The sequence below is a fragment of the Schistocerca piceifrons genome, chromosome X (assembly GCF_021461385.2).
Source record: "Schistocerca piceifrons isolate TAMUIC-IGC-003096 chromosome X, iqSchPice1.1, whole genome shotgun sequence".
Taxonomy (NCBI): Eukaryota; Metazoa; Arthropoda; class Insecta; order Orthoptera; family Acrididae; genus Schistocerca; species Schistocerca piceifrons.
The window spans coordinates 74,214,301-74,237,541 of NC_060149.1; the positions used below are offsets into that span (position 1 = coordinate 74,214,301).

Below are 23,241 nucleotides of genomic sequence, written 5' to 3' on the forward strand. Positions count from 1 at the left end.
TTTAAACTTTGTGTCGAGCACTCATATTTTATCCTTAGTCATTTACCAAGACAGGGCCCTATTCCAAGTGTTACAATATTTCCAACCATCCTAATTTATTGAAGTGAAAAGTAATTGATTTCTATAACAACCTTTAATAATTTTCGTGGAGTGGTAGATTTCTTTACCATTCACTGAGTTTTGTTTATGAAGTACTCCTCGTGTTTTTCGCAGAAGGATAATTTAAGTTTCACTAATGTATAAATTCCAAGAAAAATCTAAACTACTTCGTTTAAATGTCATTCTTATTGAAATATGAGTACAGTATCAAAGTTACCTGTATAGAACTGTGATCAATCACAGTAGTTACTGGTTAGTAAACGTGAAGGGCCAGCATAAGAAATAATTAGTGTACAGGTTTGTAATAATGTTTATATTTTCCTGTGTTAATAGTCAAAAATATTTTTCATATCATATTGAAACAGAACAAGTTAGCCTTCATCCTTGTCACTAATAGATTAGTTTCAGGTACCTCACGCTAGTTATTGAGCCAGTTTTGCATTCCATATTGCTGTAACAATAATTATGAAGCACAACAATCAATTTCATAACAATTGTGTGATTTAACTAATAACTAGCTAAAACTATTCAAACTATACTAGACTCAGGGCCCACAGATTTAGTTTGTGCTTCAGCTAATATAAAGAAGTAAAGGCTCCCTAAGAAAACAAATAGTGGTCAGAACAATTTATATGGCTATCTGAAAACCGTTTCAATGTCAGAATTTTTTAAACACTAAGCTGATAAAAGAACCTCATGTCCAAGTTAATGGCGCTCCATCATCAGTAATCCTTTACCTGTAATGATCATTAGCTTCCTGCTTTAATACACACATAGTAATTAGTGTTACTGAGAGCCAGCTTTTGCCAAAACGTTTTAATACTACTCTTGTGTTATTCATGCCAAAGCAGTGTTATATTGCTTGCTAAAGTGTACTACTGTACTTGACGATATCAAGTAAAGTAAATACTAATTGTAACTTTTTTATGCACAGTGCTAATACTTGGGACAAATTTACCCAAATAGGCTAGCGACCGTATCTTTTTACTTAAGTGCAGTTTTATTTATTACGATTAGAACCTTGGTTTCTATTCTCATTTGTTTTGCTACTGTTTCCTTTCAATAGAAATCTTTCGAGAGACAGAAACAATCCGATACCTTTCCATTAGACACCACAGCCATAATCAAAATTACAGTTCTTTCACAGGAGTAGCATTATTGGCGTATTTCTAATTTAGTAGTAGCCAGTAGTGTTAAACGCGGGTCAGAGGGCATTGTTCTTCTGTTACAAAAGGGCCGAATTAAGTAAACATATATTAAAAAATATATCTGCATAAACGCACCAGAGTAATAGTTCTGGGAAAATTAATAGATTTGTTTTATACTGCACAATAATGAATTCGAGAGGGAAGTTAGTTGAGGGTTTAAAGTACTGTGTCGATAAATGGGCCTTAGAGAAGGTGCACAAGTTGCGGTTGGCCAAGGATGGTGTGAGATTTTATTAAAGGTATCTACGAGGCATCTGATATAATTTACTCATTAAAACCGTGGCGAGGATCTAAATCCTGGCGGATTTTGATGTAGATACTCTCGAATATGAGCCCGGTATATTACCCACTGTGCCAGATCACCGCACCAGAACCGTAAGGTCCTAGAAACAAGCAGGAACATCCTCATTTTACTACATCTAAGTTTTGACGATGATTAATTTACTTTTTAGCATAGGTCTTCTCAACTGGAATTGGCTGCATTACGACGGGTCTACAAGTAGGAAGCCATCTATAACGCAGTTTTTGAAAATTTGAATGCAGAATAATTTTATAGCAAGAAAGTGTCCTAATAAACAATTATATTTCGAGATAACATGATTTTAAATAGAATCAGACTAGATAGCGTTCTAGGTTGGACTTACTACAAAAGATGTGTTTTAATTCTGCTGCAAACCTCGGAAAGAAAAACACACATTTAACGTAGCAGCATGAGGAAGTAGGACTACACAGATTTCATCAGCGCCTCAGCAGATTACATACAAACATATAGTTCGCGCTATAAATAGAAATTTACGGAGCGATTCCTTGTGCGGACGTAGAAGTGCACAGAACATCTAGCGGCATACTAGGACTAGGAAACCGACGCACAGTAACAGATATGTGAGTGCAGAGTCGCATCACCATCCAGCACATACAAATGCTGTGTTACGCACTCTGACAGTTGGAGCTCAACAGATCAGCGACACGGACAACCTCCAACATGAACTTAACGAGCTCTACACAACAATGTGTGCGAACAGTTACAGGAACGAGAACATACAACGAGCTGTGAAGTACAGTGAAGATGAAATAGGCAGAGGAATAGGACAGCATTTTCCGATTGCTCGCATATCTTACAATAGAGGCGTCAGTGACAGTGTAAGCAAGGTGCTGCACCACGGTGGAATTAAACCGATATTCCAGAGCAGCCACAAGATTTGAGATCTTTTGAGATCCTCGAAAGATTCTGTAGATGCTCTCCACACTGCAGGCGTATACGAACTTTAAAGAGAACACGACGATGTCTACGCTGGTCAAACTGGGAGGCCGATTAGCACTCACGTGTCGGATCATGAACACTACATGCGACTGGAAAAAAAAACAACCAATCAGCTATAACTAAATACCACCGCGACTGTGACCGATCTTCTATTATTTTTCAACAATATCGATTGACTGCTCGGCGGCCAGCGAAAAATAAGAGGAGCTATCAAAATAATCAAACGCCTGAACAACACGATCAGGGAGGATGGTTATTAAGTTACCGACAGCCTGGCTGCCAGCGATCCCAGTCCAGCGGGCCGCCTGTGTTCGCCAGGCAGCAGTTCCATACGACCCGGTTTCAACAATGTAAGCAAGCGGACGTCCGGCCTGAACAAATTCAGCGAACAAAATTTTTTTTAAGTGTTTGGCGTTCAAGTCGCTGGATCGCTGTTGTGAGTTCCGTTTTTTTATTTATTTTGAACAGTCATTTTCTTTATCATTTATATTACAACTGATATAATGGGGAAAATACGTGTAATAGGATGAACTTTTATTAAATTTCAATGTTATTTGGCAGTCTACTAATTTTTATTATCACAAATGATGTATATTCATAACTATCGACTAGTAAACGACAAAACGCATAAAGTGATACTGAAAATGTATGCTTGTCCGTGATTTGAGAAATCCCTTATACCTGGAAGGAGCCCGAAACGACTTGTTACCTCCAAGTTTTGACCGGAACAAACGGCTTTCGAAAGATGTACAATTAATCGTCGCTTTCGGCATTACAAGTTGTAGGATTGTGTTTTTCGTAAAAACATGGAAAACAAAGTTAAACTGCACCAGCTGCATTGAATAAATGCTATGTTTCAGCATACGCAAGGTCTTTTGATGTTTTCCGTGGAAAAACAAACCTTGTTAACATTTTCAAAAACCTCTCTTCCAGACGATAGTTTGGAAGCAATCCATGCATAACGCAGTATTTCCTTAAAAATCGGCGCTGATTATTGGTTATGCAGTATCGAGTGTATTTTAATAGCGTCTTCCGAGAAGCAATTTCTCGTTCTCTTTCGATTAAATACGAAGAGTTTTGAAGACACGGACAATCATACATTTTCAGTATCACTTTATGCGTTTGCTCGTTTACTAGTCGATAGTTACGAATATTATATTATTTGTGATGATAAAAATTCGTAGACTGCCAAATAACATTGTAAATTTAATAAAAGTTCATCCAATTACTTGTATTTTTCCCATTATATAAATTGTGATGTAAATAGTAAAGACAATGACTGTGCTGAAAATAAAAAAAGCTGACGAACAGAACTCGATCCAGCGGCTTGAACGCCAACCACTTTTTTTTTTTTTTAAAAAAAAGAAAAAACATTTTGTTCTATATTGCTCGCTGAATTTTTTCAGGGCGGACATCACTTGGCACCTGTTCAGTTTGTTCGATGATCCGTTCGCCCAGTTTTTATTTATTAGAAAGGGTAGCTAACGCTCTGACCGAACACGGTGAGCTACCGTGCCGGCGCCATTTGGCAGCAGCCGCTTCATGGTTAAAATGGCCACGCATATATATATATATATATATATATTGCTCAGAAACAAATAGAAATTCTTAAAGAAACAGCAGAAAGAGTAGGTCTCCAAATCTCATTTGAAAAAACACAGTATATGACTAGCAACAAAATGGCACCCAAACTTTTGGAAACTAAGTATGGAAAAATCAAAAGAGTTTCGCAATTCAAATATTTAGGTGAAACAATCTCAGAGACTGGTCTAGAAAAAATTGGAAATGAAATTCGTTGTCAAAAGATGGAGACAGCTTTTAGACTTTAGCCGGCCGAAGTGGCCGTGCGGTTAAAGGCGCTGCAGTCTGGAACTGCAAGACCGCTACGGTCGCAGGTTCGAATCCTGCCTCGGGCATGGATGTTTGTGATGTCCTTAGGTTAGTTAGGTTTAACTAGTTCTAAGTTCTAGGGGACTAATGACCTCAGCAGTTGAGTCCCATAGTGCTCAGAGCCATTTGAACCATTTTTTTTTTTAGACTTACAAAAGACATCTACAACAAAAAATGTCTCTCGAGGTACTCTAAATTGAGACATTACAACACGGTCATAAAACCAGAGTGCCTTTATGGGGCTGAAACGCAAATTTTAAACAGAAAAAAGGACATTCAAGAAATCCAAAAAAGAGAAAGAAAAGTAATCAGAAAAATTCTAGGTCCAAAATATACTGAAGAAGGAACATACAGGCTAAGAGCAAATAGTGAAATTCAACAATACACCAGCATATATTCGGATATGAAAAAACGCAGATTAAAATTTTATGGGCACATTAAAAGAATGGATGCTACCAGACTAACTAAACAAGTAGTGGAATTCTACGAAAATCGAAGTAAAGCTAAATTTGAGACAATAAAATGGATTGCTGCTATAAAAGAGGACATGAAAGAGGCAGATATAAAACAAGATGAAATTCAAGACAGAAAATTATTTGGGCAAAAAATTCATGTCTGGGTAGTTGGTCAAGCTGAAAAACCAAAGAAAACTGGAACCACATGGTCTGATGAAAGGAAAAGAGCTCATTCCGAGAGAATGAAAACAATTTGGGCAGAGAGAAAGTCTAAAAGAAAATAACTGAATGCCCCGTGATTGTACTTCGCGTGGTCCAGTAGGGCCCAAACGTGAATAATATATATATATATATATATATATATATATATATATATATATATATATATATATATATATATATATATATAAATTTTATTTTTTTTTTTTTTTTTTTTTTTGACGGCCGAAATTATCTTGCGATTTTCTCAGTAACGCTTGAGAAGTACGCGCTACTACTTACACATTTTGTTGTCCTCATGGGGTACTACGAGTGTACGAAGTTTACGGTAAATCCGCGTTCCAAACGTCGTGGCCTGCCCTTGCTAGTCGGGAGCGACGGCTCCCACCGCGCGCCTCTCATGCTACGCAGTTGAGACCGTGGGCGCCACTGCCCATGCAGCGGCACATGGAGGTGGAGATCTTTTGTCCTGGTTCTTTGTGCGAATGGCAGATGCATTAGACTTATAAAACCATTGCACATCATATTGAAAATAGGAAACTATAAAACAGAAAAAAATTATTTAAAAAGAGCCAGGGAGGTAGTCTCGGAATGTGACCTCGAGCCCGACATCCCTGTGCAGTGCCTCCCAAGATTACTTACTAAGGTATGTTGATATGCTGGTCTACTTAAATCGAGGTCATTGTTTTACAGGCTTACCGTGACGTCCCGTACAGTAAACAACCGCACTAGGTTATACATTCTACATCGTGTCTGTATACTACGTGATAAGAGATTGCTATTAACATATGTTTTGCGTCTCTTCATGCGTTTTATCGTGTGTTTTATTTTAATTTACGCTACGTGTTAAAAAATCTGTTATCTATGTCATCTTTACTACAGTCGTATGTCCAATTTGTATATCGCTCTCTTGTTCGGTTTCAGGAAACCAAACGATAAACTCGTGTGGTGACACCGTCTCTCGCAGGCCGCTTGAATTTGCAGCGCAGCGGTCGGGTTGGCTAACTTTACTGCTAATTAACTCTGAAACCAACAGTTAGTCGCCCTGAGGAGAACACTTGCAAAGACGGCCGAAACGTCGATATTTTAGTTATTTTTAGTAACGTTACCTAATACCTAAAATGGTTTTATTCAATCTGTTATAGTTCTGCACGGGGAACTTAAAAGGATATCGTTGGAAGACAGGCGACGTAGTTTGCACGAAACTCTGTTGGGTAAATTTAGAGACTCGGTATTCAAAGGAGACTGAGTGACAGCTCTGGTGTTACCCTCGGATATCTGGTGTAGAAGCCGTAGGAATGCGACAAGACAGTTTAGGGCGCTTACAGAAGTATATAGACAGTCATTTTTGGTTCAAATGGCTCTGAGCACTATGCGACTTCACTTCTGAGGTCATCAGTCGCCTAGAACTTAGAACTAATTAAACCTAACTAACCTAAGGACATCACACATCCATGCCCGAGGCAGGAATCGAACCTGCGACCGTAGCGGTCACGCGGCTCCAGATTGAAGCACCTAGAACCGCACGGCCACACCGGCTAGCTCAGTCATTTTTCCTTCGCTCTGTACGTGAATAGCATACGACATAAAATCGCTAATATTATTTCAAAGTACCTTCCGCCACAAACTGTACGGTGGAATTCCGATGTTGACGTAGATGTAAAACAAAGGAACATTGGGTTTAACGTCCTGTCGACATGGAGCTCATCAGAGGCTGAGCACAAGCTCGGATTGTGTCAAGGATGGGGAAGGAAGTCGGCTTTGCCGTTTTAAAGGAACCATCCCGACATTTACCTGGGGCGATTTAGGGAAATCTCGGAAAACCTATATCTGGATGTCCGGACGTGGGCTATAGATGTAGATGATGATGATGATGATGATGATGATGATGATGATGGTTGGTGTGTGGAGTGCTCCATTGCGCGGTTATCAGCGCCAGTACAAACTTCAGTCCAAACTCGACACTTTCATGAATGATGAAATGATGAGGACAACACAAACACCCAGTCGTCTCGAGGCAGGTGAAAATCCCTGATCCCGCCGGGAATCGAACCCGGGACCCTGTGCTCGTGAAGCGAGAACACGACCGCGAGACCACAAGCTGCGGAAAGCTGTAGGTGTAGACGGTGGTAATGAACTCTGCACAGTGTCGGCTCGAGCGCAGCTTCGGGTGTGCACGTGTTTGCGTCGACGATTGGATGCCGTCTGCTAGGGGCTGAACCGACAGCATGCATGCCATGTTCCAGAAATCACATAAGCGTAGGACTGCAATGGGCTAATGGGCACCTTAATACCTTTCACATGGTGAGTGACGAAGTTTATTAATTTCGAGCGACTTCAGTTTCAACATGACCGACAATGATATCCACATGACTAGACGCTACCATACTCACCGCACTAAAATATGTATTCAATGCTTATGATAGTAATTCTGTATCCCCATTACACAGTGCCGTGGAGTTCGCAGGTATCTACTTCGATATGGCATGGTCTGTGCAGTACTGGAGTGGATATTCGGCAGCAGAGTAGTACAAAGCTATAGCACTGAATGTCTGTGTCTGTGGTTGTGTGCCTCAGGTACGAACGCAAGGGTTTTGGGCTCGCGCTGAGTTCTACTGGCGTCGCAACACGTCTGGCGGTGGTCTGTAAATAAAGCAGTAGGCGCTCTGCAACTTACGGCCACTGCTGTGCATGTGGTGAACTTCATCCATACTTTCTGGCTACATTAGTTTGTAATTCGTGGCTACGAATTTAGTTCTTGGACTGCTTACTTGTGACTTCGGTAGTGGATTTTGTGCTGCTACATGTTCTTCATGGGAATGTTCTTATACTAGATTTATTTTAGCGTATGACGACTGTGTTGCTCTAGGCTGGTCATTATATGTGCCTGTATCCACTCCGTAGTTTTTACGGCAAAGTTTAAATTTATTTATTATTTATTAATGTCACAAGCAGAAAAAAGGTATGGAGCAAATACGAAATATACAAAACGTGAAACGGAGCTATAAGTACAAGGTACAGAAAAGTATAAAAACGAAACATATTACATCTTATGAACACAATAATAGAAAGATATGCGAAATACATATTTTCGATAAGAAATTATGGGTTGCTAGAAACAGGTCTTCAAACGAGCATGTAGCCTGACGTAATGGAAAATACGTCGTTGTTTGTTCTATCCCACATTCACACACAACTGATTCGCACGGAAAGCCCCACCATATTCTTGTAACTCTAGACGTAGCTACTCCCGTGTGAAATTTATTCAGCGACATCCATGTCGACGTTGTCTCCTCGCATCAAGGTGGAAGATCTTCAGATGACGGTATAAAGCTTAGCCATAATTCTAGCCTTGTCTGCTGGGCTGACAATCAGATCTATGGCTGAGTGCATTAAGTTTTTCCTCTACTTCAGGCGTTCGCGGGGGAAGTTGATTGCCATTTAGCGCAGGTGCCTCGTGGGTGAAAACTTTTTCTTTCCAGGTTGCTACTTTAGCCTGATGCCAGGTGGTGGTAAGCCCTTTTCTAATGCCTTCGGTCTTAGACAGCCGGCAACGATACGGCAGTCTCTACTTATTTGATATGGCATAGTTTGTGCAGTACTGGACTGGATATTGGGCTGCCGAGTAATACAAAGCTAAAGCACTGGTTGTCAGTGTCTGGTGCCCCAGGTGGTACCCGTGTGGTTTCGGGTAGTAGTATTTCTGTCTGCAACGTAATGCTCTGTGCGATAACAGTGATTCCGATATCTGTGTGCCGTTCCTAGTGTCACTCCCAGTTACTTTGGTTTTGGTCAGTGTTCTCGTTGGGTTCTTGCCCATTCAATTCGCAGAGTACTTGATACCTGTTTGTTTCTTAAGTGGAAGGCACAGGTGTAGATTTTGTATGGGCCAGGCTTAATTGATTGTTTCCGTAGTAGGTTGTCAGGCCTGTTAAGGTTTCGGAAAACTACTTCTTATCAATTTCCAAATTATCTGCCCGGATTGCAATAGCACGATCATGTACAGAAATGAAACTTTCGAAATTAAGTCGCTGAATGTGAACTGCATGGCATCAGCTGTATCTGATACAAATTTACTGCCCTGCAGTGGAATATGAAAATTTTTGTCGGATCGGGACTCGAACCTGGATTTCCCTCTTATCGCGAGCGATTGCCTGACCACTTCATCTACCCGTGCACGGTCCCTGGACCGACCCAAACTTCCCTATATCGCATTGTCTATATCGTTATATCCGGTCCGTGGAACGTGCGCAGATGGTGAAAGTGGTTAAGGCGACTGCTCGCGATAAGTGAGAAATCAGAGTTCGAGTCCTGGTCAGGAACACATTTTCATATGTCACTGCTGGGTAATAGATCTATACACAACACACTTTGATGTCAAGGAATTCGCATTCAGTGATTTAACTGCGAATTATTTAGGACAGCTGTGAATCGTCATCAGCGTCTGTTCTTTCAGGCATGGATGTAAGTATAAATGCAACACTGCCTCGTTTGCAAGGATTGTTATTAGTGTATATACAAAGTGTTAATATTTCAGAGACACAAGAGTCAAATAGGAGATGACATTGACTGTAAAGGAACAGAATTTGTGTCACATAGTGTTATAACTGCTAGTATTAAATGTACAAATCAGCACTAGCAGGTCAAGGAGCCCAGTAAAGCCCGGGAACGATAGAGGAACAGCTCAGAGAGGGCATCAAAAACTTCGAAGAACAGCAGATGGTATTGAATAGGTAGGTGGTACGTAACCAATAGCTACATAATATCTCCGGATTTCCTTCCGATAGTAATTAAATTTAACATCGTTATGCGACACTAACCCGTAATGCCAGTATTTCAATTCATATCTGACAGATGACATGTCCAGAAGTTTTACGGTAATTAATGAGTGACCAAAGCCGGCAGTCACTTATTTGTAAATATATAACGAAGAACGCTGCAACGAGGGAAGGATTTCAGGCGACACAAATCACAGTCGCTGAGGCATACGCGTCGTAATTTACGTGACGTGTCAGAGCAGGGCAAATGTATGGGCGGGAATAATGTACAGGCACAGGTGTTAACCGCTCTCCCAGTTGGCAGATATTCAAAAGTTACTGCCAGACTTTCACAGCTAGTTCTAATTGGCGCGACTGTTCTTCGCGCTGCTCCTGCGCTTCACACGTAACGCGCAAATTCGTCCCTGTAGTCTTTAATGAACTCCGTGATAAGTAGCCCGGAAATTTACAAGATCCTCTGCCCTTTACTTCTGTTAGAAAACTTGAACGTCTTGCTATGATATATGGCATTGTATCTAATAATATGTTATGGATTCTCTCTTTCCATTTCACGTAAAATAAGAGAAATGCAAGAAGCCTTGGCGGTTCCCTATACGACAAAACAGCCATTCTCTTTATGATTAATAACGTGAAGACCGTGGATGAAAGTACACCAGTAAATGTATGAGGGAATTTTTAGAAGTATCCGTTAGCATCATTCGATGTCATGAAAGTTATAAAATCGTTTACTGTCACTTAACGAGCAAAATCGTTGTACTCGATATCAACAGTTATATCCACACTAGTGTTTGTAAAAAGTGAAACACCAAGGCCGAGAGATGTGATCATAATGGAATTTATTCTACCGGGTAGGGGCATGACACTACACAAACGAGTAGCATTACTGGAAAAAAAAATGGCTCTGAGCACTATGGGACTTAACATCCGTGGTCATCAGTCCCCTAGAACTTAGAACTACTTAAACCTAACTAACCTAAGGACAGCACACACACCCATGCCCGAGGCTGCTCAACATCACAGTCTGCCCAATGCATTCACCACGGCGGCGTCGAACGCGTGTACTACCATCGCTGTAGGACAAGCTGAAGCGGCATTTGTGTGAAGAAATTACATTTTGCCACTCAGTACGCCAGCGCTGGCGTTCACGTTCCCTTTGTAGTCTCCGGTGTTAGTGAGTTTTGGTCAATGGAAGCCGATGCAGTGGCATGCTTGCTCCAGTCCAGCCCGCAGCAGGCGGAGTCGAACCGTCGGAGCAGATATGTCCACATCTGTTGCTGTGCTCCAACTTCGTGTCAACAGTATGTACGAAGCTGTTCTTTCCGTTGTGGCCAAGTGGAGAAGATGGCGGACATCTCGCGCTGTGGTCACACTGTGTCATCCGATAGTCTACCCTGTCGGCGCTACGTACGATCCTCTTCTCTCCACTGGTTTCACGTACGCCTATACGAGCTGCAGTGTCACAGAATGACAGATCCGCCTCCCAGAGACCAAGTCATTCTGCCCCATTCGAAAGCACTCACATACCGATATTCCACCCTGTGATGTCGGCGAGGCATATTGGCACTTGGTCACATGTTTCCATTGCGTATGACGACTCCGCACCGACTGAACATTGTGTAACACTTATCTGTCCAGTGACACAAAAGAGGGAGCAATTGGGCCCACAAGCATGCCACCTCTCAGCCATTTAAATAATTCATTACGGCCCTGTTGTTCTACAAGTCCTCTTATCGTGGCTTGTTGCAGGGCACTGCTTCTGAGCGTTTCACTTTTTACAAACAATAGTATATAATTACCAAAGTATCAGGGACCTAGGCAAATCCTTTCTGCATTTTAAATGCTATCCTTGAAAGAATTACAACGAGAACGTCAAGACAAAGACTGGGATTTATTGGCAGGTTACTTAAAAAATGTAACAGGCCTACTAGAGATACTGCTTGCACCACACTTTGCCGCCATCTTCTGGAGTATTGCTGTGCGTTGTGGAATCTGCATCAGATAGGGTTGACGGAGGACGTTGAAAAAGTTAAAAGAAGGGCAGCTCGTTTTGTATTATCGCGACATAGGGGAGAGATTGCCACTGTTATGATACACAAATTGGGGTTGCAGTCCTTAAAACAAAGGCGTTTTTCTCTGCGGCAGGGACTTCTCATGAAATTCGATCATCAACCTTCGCCTCAGAGTGTGAAATATTTCGTTCCTACATAGGGATAAATGATCAATATTATAAAACAATAGAACTCAGAGTTTGCATGGGAAGATTGAACTGCTTGTTTTTCCCACGCGCTGTTCGATAATGGAACGGTACAGAAGTCGCTTAAAGGTGGTTCGACGAACCCTCTGCCAGGCACTTAATTGTGAATTTCAGAGTGATCATATAGATGCAGAGGAAGACAAGATGTATAAAATGTATCAACATAGCTGTGCTAGACTTCTGCAGACTGTCGCCTCCCAGTATACATATACAGATCTAGTGAGGTTACCACAAGTCATCAACCTTTATTGTTATTTCGTTATTAATATTTCATATTTTTATTCGTATAGTTATTTATTCTATGACGATGCCTATGCGGAAAGTAAGGTCCGATCGGTCGAAAAATGGAAACCCCTGTGAAAATAAAAAAAAAATGTTTTATTTGCAACAGTTGGCTGCACCTTCCAGCTACCTCTCTACATAGTCGCCGCTCCGACAGACATTTGTCGTAGCGTTGTACCAACTTTATAATACCCTCGTCATAGAAGCACGCTGCCTGTGCTTCCTGCTAATTTTCTACGCTGGTCTACAGCTCGTTGTCTGTGCCAGAACGTTGTCTTCATAGCTACCGGTTCATGTGAGCAGAGAGGAAACACAGGGAGAGTCAATTATGGGCTCTGTTGTGGGTGATCAAACACTTCCCATCGAAAACGCTGCAGGAGCAACTTCATTGCCCCTTCAGAATGCGGCCGAGAATTTTCATGCAGAAGGAAACGTATGACAGTCATGTTATGTGGACTGTATAGCGTCAGGCGAAATCTCACACCAGGCCCTCGTACTTGGCGAGAGACACTACTGTTCTAGACATCTTTACGTGTTCAATGTGCGCTCAGAACTGAAAAGAGCGACGTGGCGCGATCGACGGTCATACTAGAGACACTGTCCAACACATCTGTGGAAAGCTTCATCAGATTTTCACTGTGGTTTTTATTTCGCATCTCATCGGACCTTACTTTCCGAATAGCCCTCGTATTATGTGACCCTCGTCTTGTTTATGCTGTGACCGCTGTCAGTTATGATACAGATACACACACACACAGAGGGCGCCACCCGCCAGGACAGCCAGGACAGTCTTGAGCGTGGCACCACGTAGTTATGGTTAGCCGCCGCAGAGGGCGCTTCTAGCAGGGACTACATTATGCTTCCGTCATGTCATACAAACAGTCGATCCGTCCGCCATTTTTGTGCTATGACGCCATGGATGGCGCTCAAGACAAGGACTATATAGAGAGCCTGTATACACAGAGTGTGTCCATAGGTGAAGTTGCCCGTGATTGGTTGATTAGCTTTGGCAGAAAAATGGCGCCAAACGTCTCTCGCGCTTCCTATGTTCGCTTTTGAGTTGAATTGAAGTTCAGAGGACGTTTGGAAACGATTAAAAGGTATTTGAATTATTGAGAGACCTGTTATGCGTTGTGCATGCATGTTCGATTTAGTTGTATATCGTTTTTAGTACGTTTGCGATCTCAAATACGAGTTGAAATAAAGAAGCGTTTTGTGATGAAGTCGGTAGGCCTAAATGTTTGAAGTAAACACTTTAGTAATTGAACAGTATTGTTTTTGACATCTGTAATTCGTTCTGCAGACGTTCGTAAACGATGCCAGGTTGTGCTGCATTTGGTTTTCCAATAGAGGCGAAGGTGGATTTCGCATGTTAGCATTTCCACGCAATGAAGAAAGACGAAAGCAGTGGGCAGTCGCAGTCAACAGGGCTGGCATAAATCAAACAGGAGCCTTGTGGAAACCAACCAAATACTCTTATCTATGCGAAGTAAGTCGTTTTTGCTTTTTACTAAATATAAAACAACTTGTTATATACATAGTTAAATTGGCTGTGTGAAAATTATTATAACACATTATTCTTACAAACAAAAACATTTAAAGAATGATTTCGCCATATTGTCTTGTGCTTTTGATTCGGTGGGTGTGTACTCCACTACTCCATTACTGGCCATTCAAAAGTCCCGCCCGCAGTTTGGCAGAAAAAAGGCCGCCGTATAGTCCGATTGGCCACTCTCTCCCTACACAGGCTCTCTAGGACTATATCCTGTTTCTGCCTCACGTCCGACAAATAGTTCGCAAACAATCATTCACCAGGCAATAGCGGACGCACAACTTCACTCGGACAGTTGTCATAGTTGCCAGCAGTTTTCTTCGGACAACATTAATACACAGTGTCGATGTATCTGGTGAGTGTCGCAGTGTGCATATATTAACAGAGCCAGAAACTTACAACTGTCACCAATAGCAGAGCCAGACTGGAACTGCTATTGGATTACACTAGTTAGTCATCGTTCACAGAGTTTGGTTTAGACCAGTGATCAGAACTTTAGCATGAGTGCCACGCCTTCACACATCATTATCACACTAAACCTGCGTATTTGTATACAGGTTGTTCTGAAATTCCCGTTACAGACTTCTAGGACTTGTAGAGGGAAGTGAGGAGATAATATTTTGAATTGGAACCCGTGTCCAGAAACTTAAGGTTTCCGTGCTACAACCATTTGAAAATATGTTGGTTATGCAACCACTTTTACATGTAACTGATTAGGCGTGTCTCAGTACATCACTTGTTTTACATTACCACTAATTAATAGCCAAAGAAATTGCTCGTGTACTCATTGGAGCTTTCGTCAACGTGATGCAGTACAACCTCTTCCAATTTGGGTATGCGGCGTCTCCTTGGAGCACGATAGTCATGCCTGCTGAATGTGAATGTAGCTTTTCTCGAAGCCGCTGCGTAATTGTAACGAAAAGGGTACGGGATTGAGCCAGACGTCGTGGAGAACGATCTTGATAAAGGCGACAAGCATCTCTTCCATTACCGTGAGCTTCGCATTCAGAAGGATCACGTCGGTGTATTCTGCAATCGTGTACTCAACAATATTGCTCAAACACTCACAGACACATGAATAAGGTTCCAACCAAGTCAGATAAGTAGGATAAACGCAAAATGACATCAGCCGATCCGACGGGACTAACCCTCACCATGACTACCCTGTTTCCTAGCAAATGTGCTTTCAGACGGCTGTTGACTACCCTGTTACCTAGCAAATGTGCTTTCAGACGGCTGTTCCTATTCAAGGTATTATGCACTCGCTCCCCTGTACAAGTCCTAGAAGTTTTTAGCGGGAATTTCCGAACACCCTGTATAAGAGGCTCATCGGGAAAATAAAGAACGACAGCATACCACTAACGGCGCCAATCTCCTACCACTGCTATCGCAAACGTGCAAGTTAGCTCCTTCCCCCGTCTCAGTATCAGCCGTGCAGTCATGCCTCTTTGTTCTGCAACCTTTCCAAATAACGGCGCCATTTGAAAACCTCATCAAATGCGAAGTGCATAGTGTAATTCTTTTTCCGAATGCACTAAATGTTCGGCCTATCGAAATTTATGGGAAAATAAAGAACGTTTATGGTGATAGTGCACAAAACGAGTCGAGAAGTGACGTGGAATGTTGTCGGTAAATGTGTTTTTGAGCCGGCCGGAGTGGCCGAGCGGTTCTAGGCGCTACAGTCTGGAACCGCGCGACCGCTACGGTCGCAGGTTCGAATCCTGCCTCGGGCATGGATGTGTGTGATGTCCTTAGGTTAGTTACGTTTAAGTAGTTCTAAGTTCTAGGGGACTGATGACCACAGCAGGCCCATAGTGCTCAGAGCCATTTTTTTGTGTTTTTGATTCATGGGAATGCGCGGCCTTATGCATAAGCTCGAACTCAGCAAGAACTTCATCGTATCAAGTGAAAAATTTTTGGACATCCTCCTTAGAGCCATGACTTAGTAACACCGATTTTCACTTATTCCCGAAACTGAAAAAAAAAAAAATGGGTGGAAAACAGTTAGCAAACGACAAAGACCTTTCACAAGCAGTGAAATCCTGGCTCAGATCTTCAGCAGTACGTGAGTACAACATGGTAATTGAAAAAGTTGTCCATGTTACAATAAATACATTGACAGTTATGGAGACTACGTTGAAAAATAAAGGTACTGTAAATTTGTAAATAAAGTTTTGTGATGATACCTGCCGTTTTTATGTAGTTATGCCAAAACTTTCTTTACCTCCTGGACGACCCTCGTGTATGTATTTACTAAATGATTATTAATTATTGATGATTATGTTGCCAACATTATTTTGTTGTAGTGTAAATCTGTCTTGTGACAAGACAACTGCTGCGTGCTAACACGCCACCTCAGTGCAGCACCTATTTTCCGTGAAAGGGTGCTCGCTTCTTGCTACCTTTATGCTGGGTGCCAAACTTTCTTCATGAATACAGCAGTTTCCCTCCATTGTAATGTCCGGGTGCTCTTTATAATGAAATTTAGTATTCTTGCATTAAATAATAGACAACGAAAATTAATTCATTGTACTGCTTTTCTAGTCTGTTGATGCCATATTTTTATGTCTGTTGTACTCCTTCGTTCTGTTCCCATGTTCAGGCTTCGTTCAAATTAGATTTTCGAGTTAATATATTATTTACACTTTAACACACTATATAGTTGCCTCACTATTGTTTTAATAGAATTTATTCTGTATACTGGAAGTGGAGTACTGTCCATGTATCCGTATACTGTCGTTAGGTTGCCTCAATCTGTGGAATATTGGGAGTGTCGGGAAAAGTGTCCATCGCGGGAAAAGTGGCCATTGGGGTGTTGGGGCCTATAAGGTGGTGGCATGGCGCGGAAGATGCTTTAACTGATTCTCCCCAGAGGGCACAAGCACCCCATGAAGTCTAGCCTGTTTACTATGTCGCTTCTAAGAGTTATAATTTTTGTGGGTTTTAGTTATGGTGTAAGGTACGCGGTCAGTTAGTGTATTTATTGTCGAAAGAGAATATGACTTACGTCCTTTTAATAAAATCGTGATGAAAATGTCGTACCTCAACTCTATAATCCTACTTTAGTTATTGAAATTTCTGTCATGGTATTAGAGAGTATACGGCTTTTGTATAATGGCGTCATTGTGGGCAAAGTGGCATTTAGCTACTTTGTAAAGGGGAAAGTGTAAAAGCAGCGGCCTAAAGAAGGCTCCGCGGCGATACTTACAGCAAGCCCTTATAAAAGCGACCAAGAAACGAAAAATAAAGAAAGAGAAGAAAAAGAATGTAAAACGAAGGCAAAACGGAAAGCAGTCGAAGTGCGGGAAGGAAGTAAAAAGAAGAGTGCAAAGAGCAGGAAATCCAAGCCTAGAAGAGTTCCTTTTGACGACAATGATGAAGAGTGCATGTACTGAGAAGAAATATTAACAAATTCAAGGTCAGAAGAACAGTGGCGTTCGTGCCAACTGTACGCCCCTTGGGCCCACGAACTCTGTACAGTAGTTGAGGCTCATAGTTTGACTTTTATTTGTGAAACGTGCAATTCGAGCCATGTTTCACATTAAAATACATTTAGTTTTTTTTTAAAACAGTTATTTATCCTTTATTTTTTAATTTAAAGCTCATGTCGGACAAAGTGGTCTTTTTTCTACTTTGTGAAAATTAAATTGTATGAAGTACTTAATTTGGCCCTAAGGTGATTAAACTATTCCATATTATACTTCAATAGTTGAAGATTATAATCAGCCAGTTCCAAGCATTTTGGTGTATTGCTACTCAGATTATAAAATAGGAATAACTTAGCCTGGCCACTTCGCCTGGCTCTGCCCTATATATTATTTGAGTCTTCTTGTGCTAAGATAAGGAGTTACGAGACACTGCGAATAAGACTCTGAACCTGAATTCGAAAGGACCAAGATTCAAATCTCAGTTCGGTCCTCCGGATATAGGTTCTCCGGACGTTCCGCAAATCAACAGAGCCAAATCTCGGGACCCATTAGTTCGAAACATGACATGGTCGGTTTCCTTTCAAGTAATTGTCGATTCCGAGATTTTGCTCGGTCTCTGAGGGCCTAATAACCGACGGGACGTCAACCTTACGAAGTAGATAAAAGTACAGGAGTTGGAGCGGATCCGAAATGTTGTAGCGCATATCATCGCGTACTCTTTTAGTAGCGCGACAGCATCATCGAGATACTGATCCACTCCAGTGGCAGACACAACAAAAAAATGGTTCAAATGGCTCTAAACACTATGGGACTTAACATCTAAGGTCATGAGTCCCCTAGACTTAGAACTACTTAAACCTAACTAACCTAAGGACATTACACACAGCCATACCCGAGGCAGGGTTCGAACCTGCGACCGTAGCAGCAGCGCCTTTCCGGACTGAAGCGCCTAGAACCGTTCGGCCACAGCGGCCGGCAGACACAACATCATGGAGCCCGTTAGTGTCAAAAAACCGAGAACGTAAGTTCCAAGACGAGTCAGGCAACCATTTCACTCTCCTACACAAATCTCGCGAACTGGTCATTAAGGGCAAGTCAGACATTCGAGTTCATACGGAGACTTCCCGTGCACCAATCTCTATTAGGAAAGAGGGCTAACCATTGTGGTACCAAAATTACGCTCCCCTACATACAGAGAGGGGGATTATGCCGTAAAGCGGTACATGCACGAGGGGACTTCAAGAAGTAAGTTAACACTATTAAGGTAGGCCAAGTACCTTTTCTTGATTGCTGCACTACAATTCAAAATGACACAGATATGTGAACCATTTTCCGAAATAGTCATCAAATTTCTGTAAACAATGGACCGAATGTTCTACCAATAGTTCAGTTCCTCAACGACAGGAATCTGCTCCTTGGTCAAGGAATCATTCGAGAATCGCTATGTGAACGTCCTCATGCTGGTAAATCTGTTTCCATCAAAGCGCGAGACATGTCTGCGTAAAAAAGCAGATATAAATTCGATACGATACGATACTACAGTGGCTGTGTTATTAAGAAGTGCGATGCAGTATTCCTTCGGACATGCGTGCATGTCCAAAGGAACAGGCAATGCGGCGACAACAGCCGTCACGAAACACATAAAATGTATTCATAGTTGCGAATACGGACAACCATCAGCTGTATAATGGAATGACGACAATGAAAATTTCTACCGGACCGAGACTTGAACCCGGACTTTCCGCTTTACGCGAGCGGTCACCTTAACCGCTTTGGCTATCCGTGCACGACTCATATCCTTCTGAAAGCTGTGAGAAGTTTTATAAGGTTATAGAAAATTTATTTTTCTCTAAAATCATGAGGTAGGTCGATTTTGTTGGAAAATAATAATAAGAAAATAACTGTATCATATGCCTACTTCTTTGTTACGTAGATGCTTAGATAACAGAACAAATTACTAATCTGATACTAGAACAACTGAGAATATACTATTGAAGGGAAATAACGAAGGAGTACCTGTCAGTAAGAGGCAAGGAGAATGTAAACATTTTGTAACAGATCATTACAAAAAGAACAAAGGCCGCTGGAACGCTCATTGTCTACAAACTGCGCAGTGATTGGCACCAGCATGATACCACGTGGTCAAATATGTAGGATGGTGAGAGTCTCACAATTCTGTTATAATTAAGTAACAGTAACAACGTCCAGCCTCTTGAACCTAACTGACAATCACCAAAATTCTGTCCTCCTTGAAATATACCCCAGCAAATTTGTAACTCATATTACTGAGTCAGTTTTCGTAACTGATTTACTGTCTCCGCTCCGTCTATTTAACTGGAGTTAAGTATCAAACAATGTTTGACTATTGAGCTAGTAATTTTACCTTGTTAATTATGCAGTGCTCTTTTAGATGCTATCTTTCCGTTCCAAAATAGCTTAGTTCCAAACAATGTTTGACTATTGAGCTAGTAATTTTACCTAGTTAATTATGCAGTGCTCTTTTAGATGCTATCTTTCCGTTCCAAAATAGCTTAGTCCATTCGGGAAAAAAAGCGTAAAGTGCGACCTGCTTTCATTCCTAAGCTATCGTTGATCTACGCAGCAACCTATGCTTAGCGTGTTGACGGCTTGCTTCGTTGTTTAGCTTGGTTACGAAACGGCTGTGTCGGTTGTGGTGTTTATTAATTCATGACCGGGAGGCTGGCGTCAATCGACTGATGGGAAATCAATAGACTTTCCTGCGGTGGCGGAGGTACCACTGTTAGGCGAAGCCAGAGGAAGCAACAAACGATTCCAGGGGGAGGCGCACAAACCTCATCCGTCATATGTGTGAGGTCACGTTGAGTGTTACTACACCATCATTTGTTACTCTACCACCATATTCAACTTCTGAACTACAACACGTCTCATAGATTTTTCGAACTAATGTATGTGAATAATGAGATGGGGCAGTTAGAAGCAATTTACAGATCATTAAATTGCTAAAAAAGAGGATGTTTTATGTCTGTAAACTGACTCAAAGAAGAAGGGTACGTGTTGGAACATATCTAAACTACCTCCGTTTCGCTGATATTGTGGAATTTGCCCCTAAGGCAGATAAACACTAATAAATAATGAAAGAACGTAATACAGCAAGTTTGAAAATGGCTCTGAAAATCAAATATAATAAAGCTGAAATAATGTATAATTTACGAGCCGGAATGAAAAGTTTACAAATTAACAATGACATCATAGTCCAAGTTGATGAAATTTTGTGTTTAGCGCAGCTGAAGGTAAGGAATGGATTGACAGCAAAAGAAACCAAGAGAGCTTTTGGTAACCTAAACACAGTTTGAGATCTAAGTTCGCGATGTGTCTAAAATTACGGGAAAATTAACGATGGGTGTGTATTATCAGTTTGACTTATGCAAGTAAGAAATGAATTTTTTTCCTGAAATCATTCAAAAATTGGTGTTGCTCAGCGAGAAATGGAGAGATGCCTCTCAGGAATTACTAGGACAGGCAGAAAATCACACATACATCATGGAACAATTGGGATGGAAGGAATAATTATGACTGTACGTGCGTTAACGTGTAGGTGGTGGAACATGTAACCAAGCAGACGGATGTTAGATAGATCGAGAAAGTTCTCTGTCAATTTACAAAAGATAACGAAAACCTAGACGAGGACCTAATGCAAAGTGGGCAAATTAGTTTATACAACATACAGGAGCAGCAGGGATGCGGGATTGCTCAAGACCGTAATACCTGAAGAAGACTGGAGGTGACATTTATCCAGCGATGGCCTTGCTGATGATGTTTGACTGAGGCGATAAGAGGACGCTTCAGAACTAAGGGGCTCTTGTACATGACGAGATGTATGGGAAGTGATATTTACACTCAAGTATAGTCATCACAGTTTAAGTTTACCAAAACTGTTCCACATCGCTTAACCTTTCCGCTACAATTGGAATGCATATGTCCCAAGATAGGCTGTCAGAGAAATAATGGAAATTTGCTGTGTATTATGACTGTCTATAAATGTCCAACTGCTAGAAGGAAGCCTGCCAGCGGAATGCAGAACTCTTATATTGCCAGCTTTCATCTATAGGTTCTATTGTATTCGAGTTTCATTGTTAACCCTCTGGCAGTCGCACACTTTTGCCTCCCATCCAGATCTGTGGCGTACTTTATCAATTTTTACCAGTAAAAAAAAATTTCCAAACATCTGGACATTTTGCAAACTCATGGATAAAGTAGGAAACGACAAATGTTATGTAAATACCTAGCTGCCCGGTATTTGTTTATAGCTGTACCCAAGACTTCGCACGTTTGAAATTTATGTTTTACTTACAAAGCTTCTTTGTATATAACATTTGAAGTGCTATGAAAGGGCACATGAAAGAAGAGTTTTTTTGCTTCAGCTACACGAGAAAGAACCGCGTAGAGCTAGCTGTGCGAAGAGCAACTGACACTCGCAACACGCAGCATTTGGCCATGTGCTTTGTTTATGGTCACGGCATAACATGAGCTCACCGAGAATTGTACGCATATGTTTAAGGCGAAATGGTAAATTTTTAGGAATAAGTGGGATTTAGGGTATAAAAACTCGATCGCTTGTGCCACTTCCTGTCAAAATTTCCACTTTTATGGTGTTACGATGGAGAGAAGTAACTTCAAGCCTCTGTGAGCGAAGGGTTCTCAGGAGCGAGATAATGCATTCGACGCTCTCCATCAGAATTAGGTCGCGCCTCGATTTCGGAAGGAGTTCCCAAAGAGCGAATTACAGTCTGATGTTCTCGACCTGCTGCAAGTTCCACTTCACGATCTTTATTGAATTATTGAGACAGCATAGTCTTGAATCTCTCAGCCGTTCTGGTGAATTAAGAAAGAATCGACCTTTTTCTAGGTAATTCTGTTCATAAACAAAGTTAAATCAAAATTAATGAGTAGACAACCAAACAAAAAAGGAGACTTAATAAATTAGTTTCTGCTAGCAGAGATTATAAATAAAACCTGTCGAAAGAATCAGAGCAATGTCGTTAAGTTTTTAATACACAAAGGGACATCTGTATATACTAGCCAAGTAAATTCACTGTTAGTTATTATTCCTAAAGATATGACTGCGGTACTTCATTCTGTCGCTGACGTAAACTTAATATAATACATCTTCCACTGAGTAAAAACACTAATAACATAATTTATTAGTTCTTTGGTGTACTAAGAAACCAACGCGCCATCTGTTGTGTAACGCCGAGATGGTTAAGCATCCGAAGTAATAAGCTGAGCATATAATTTTACAGAAAACTTCAGTTCCGACTTTTGTGAGAAATAAAGCTTATATGTTGCCCCAAGCTACGCTCTTAGTCACCTGTAGAAACCCCATCAAAAGTGGTATCGAAGTTTTGCAGATTAGACAGACACGACGGTTTTACGGTTTTATTATAAGTATAGAGAAACTTCACTATGCTTTAAAGTACATAAATCGGTAATGCAGACCTCGGGAGTACTGACTTCTGGCAGCTAGAGCACCTGTGAGGTGAGCGCGATGTACACGAGGTTAACCCTCTGCTGTGCTCCCCTCCACTACATGTTGTCGCATCGAATTAGTTCGCGCCTGCAGATAGACAACCTAACGAACAAATACGCAAAGCGGGCTGTTGTCGCGCCTTCTCAGACAACTCGTGACAATGAATTGCATGTACGTACTGACGCGTGCTGCTTCACAAACGGGGCGCGTGTTGAGCAACTGTGATGTGAGTTAAGAGCTTGTAGAAATGCTCTGTCCACTGGCGTATGTCTGTTTTCCGTATGTCTTGTACTTTTTACGCAGCCG

General features: G+C 41.4%; 1 protein-coding gene across 1 annotated transcript in view; it reads right to left on the reverse strand.

The window, feature by feature from the left end:
• The window catches only part of LOC124722181, a 997,523-nt gene that overhangs the window by 346,092 nt on the left and 628,190 nt on the right, over window positions 1-23,241 (reverse strand). The window lies entirely within an intron of this gene.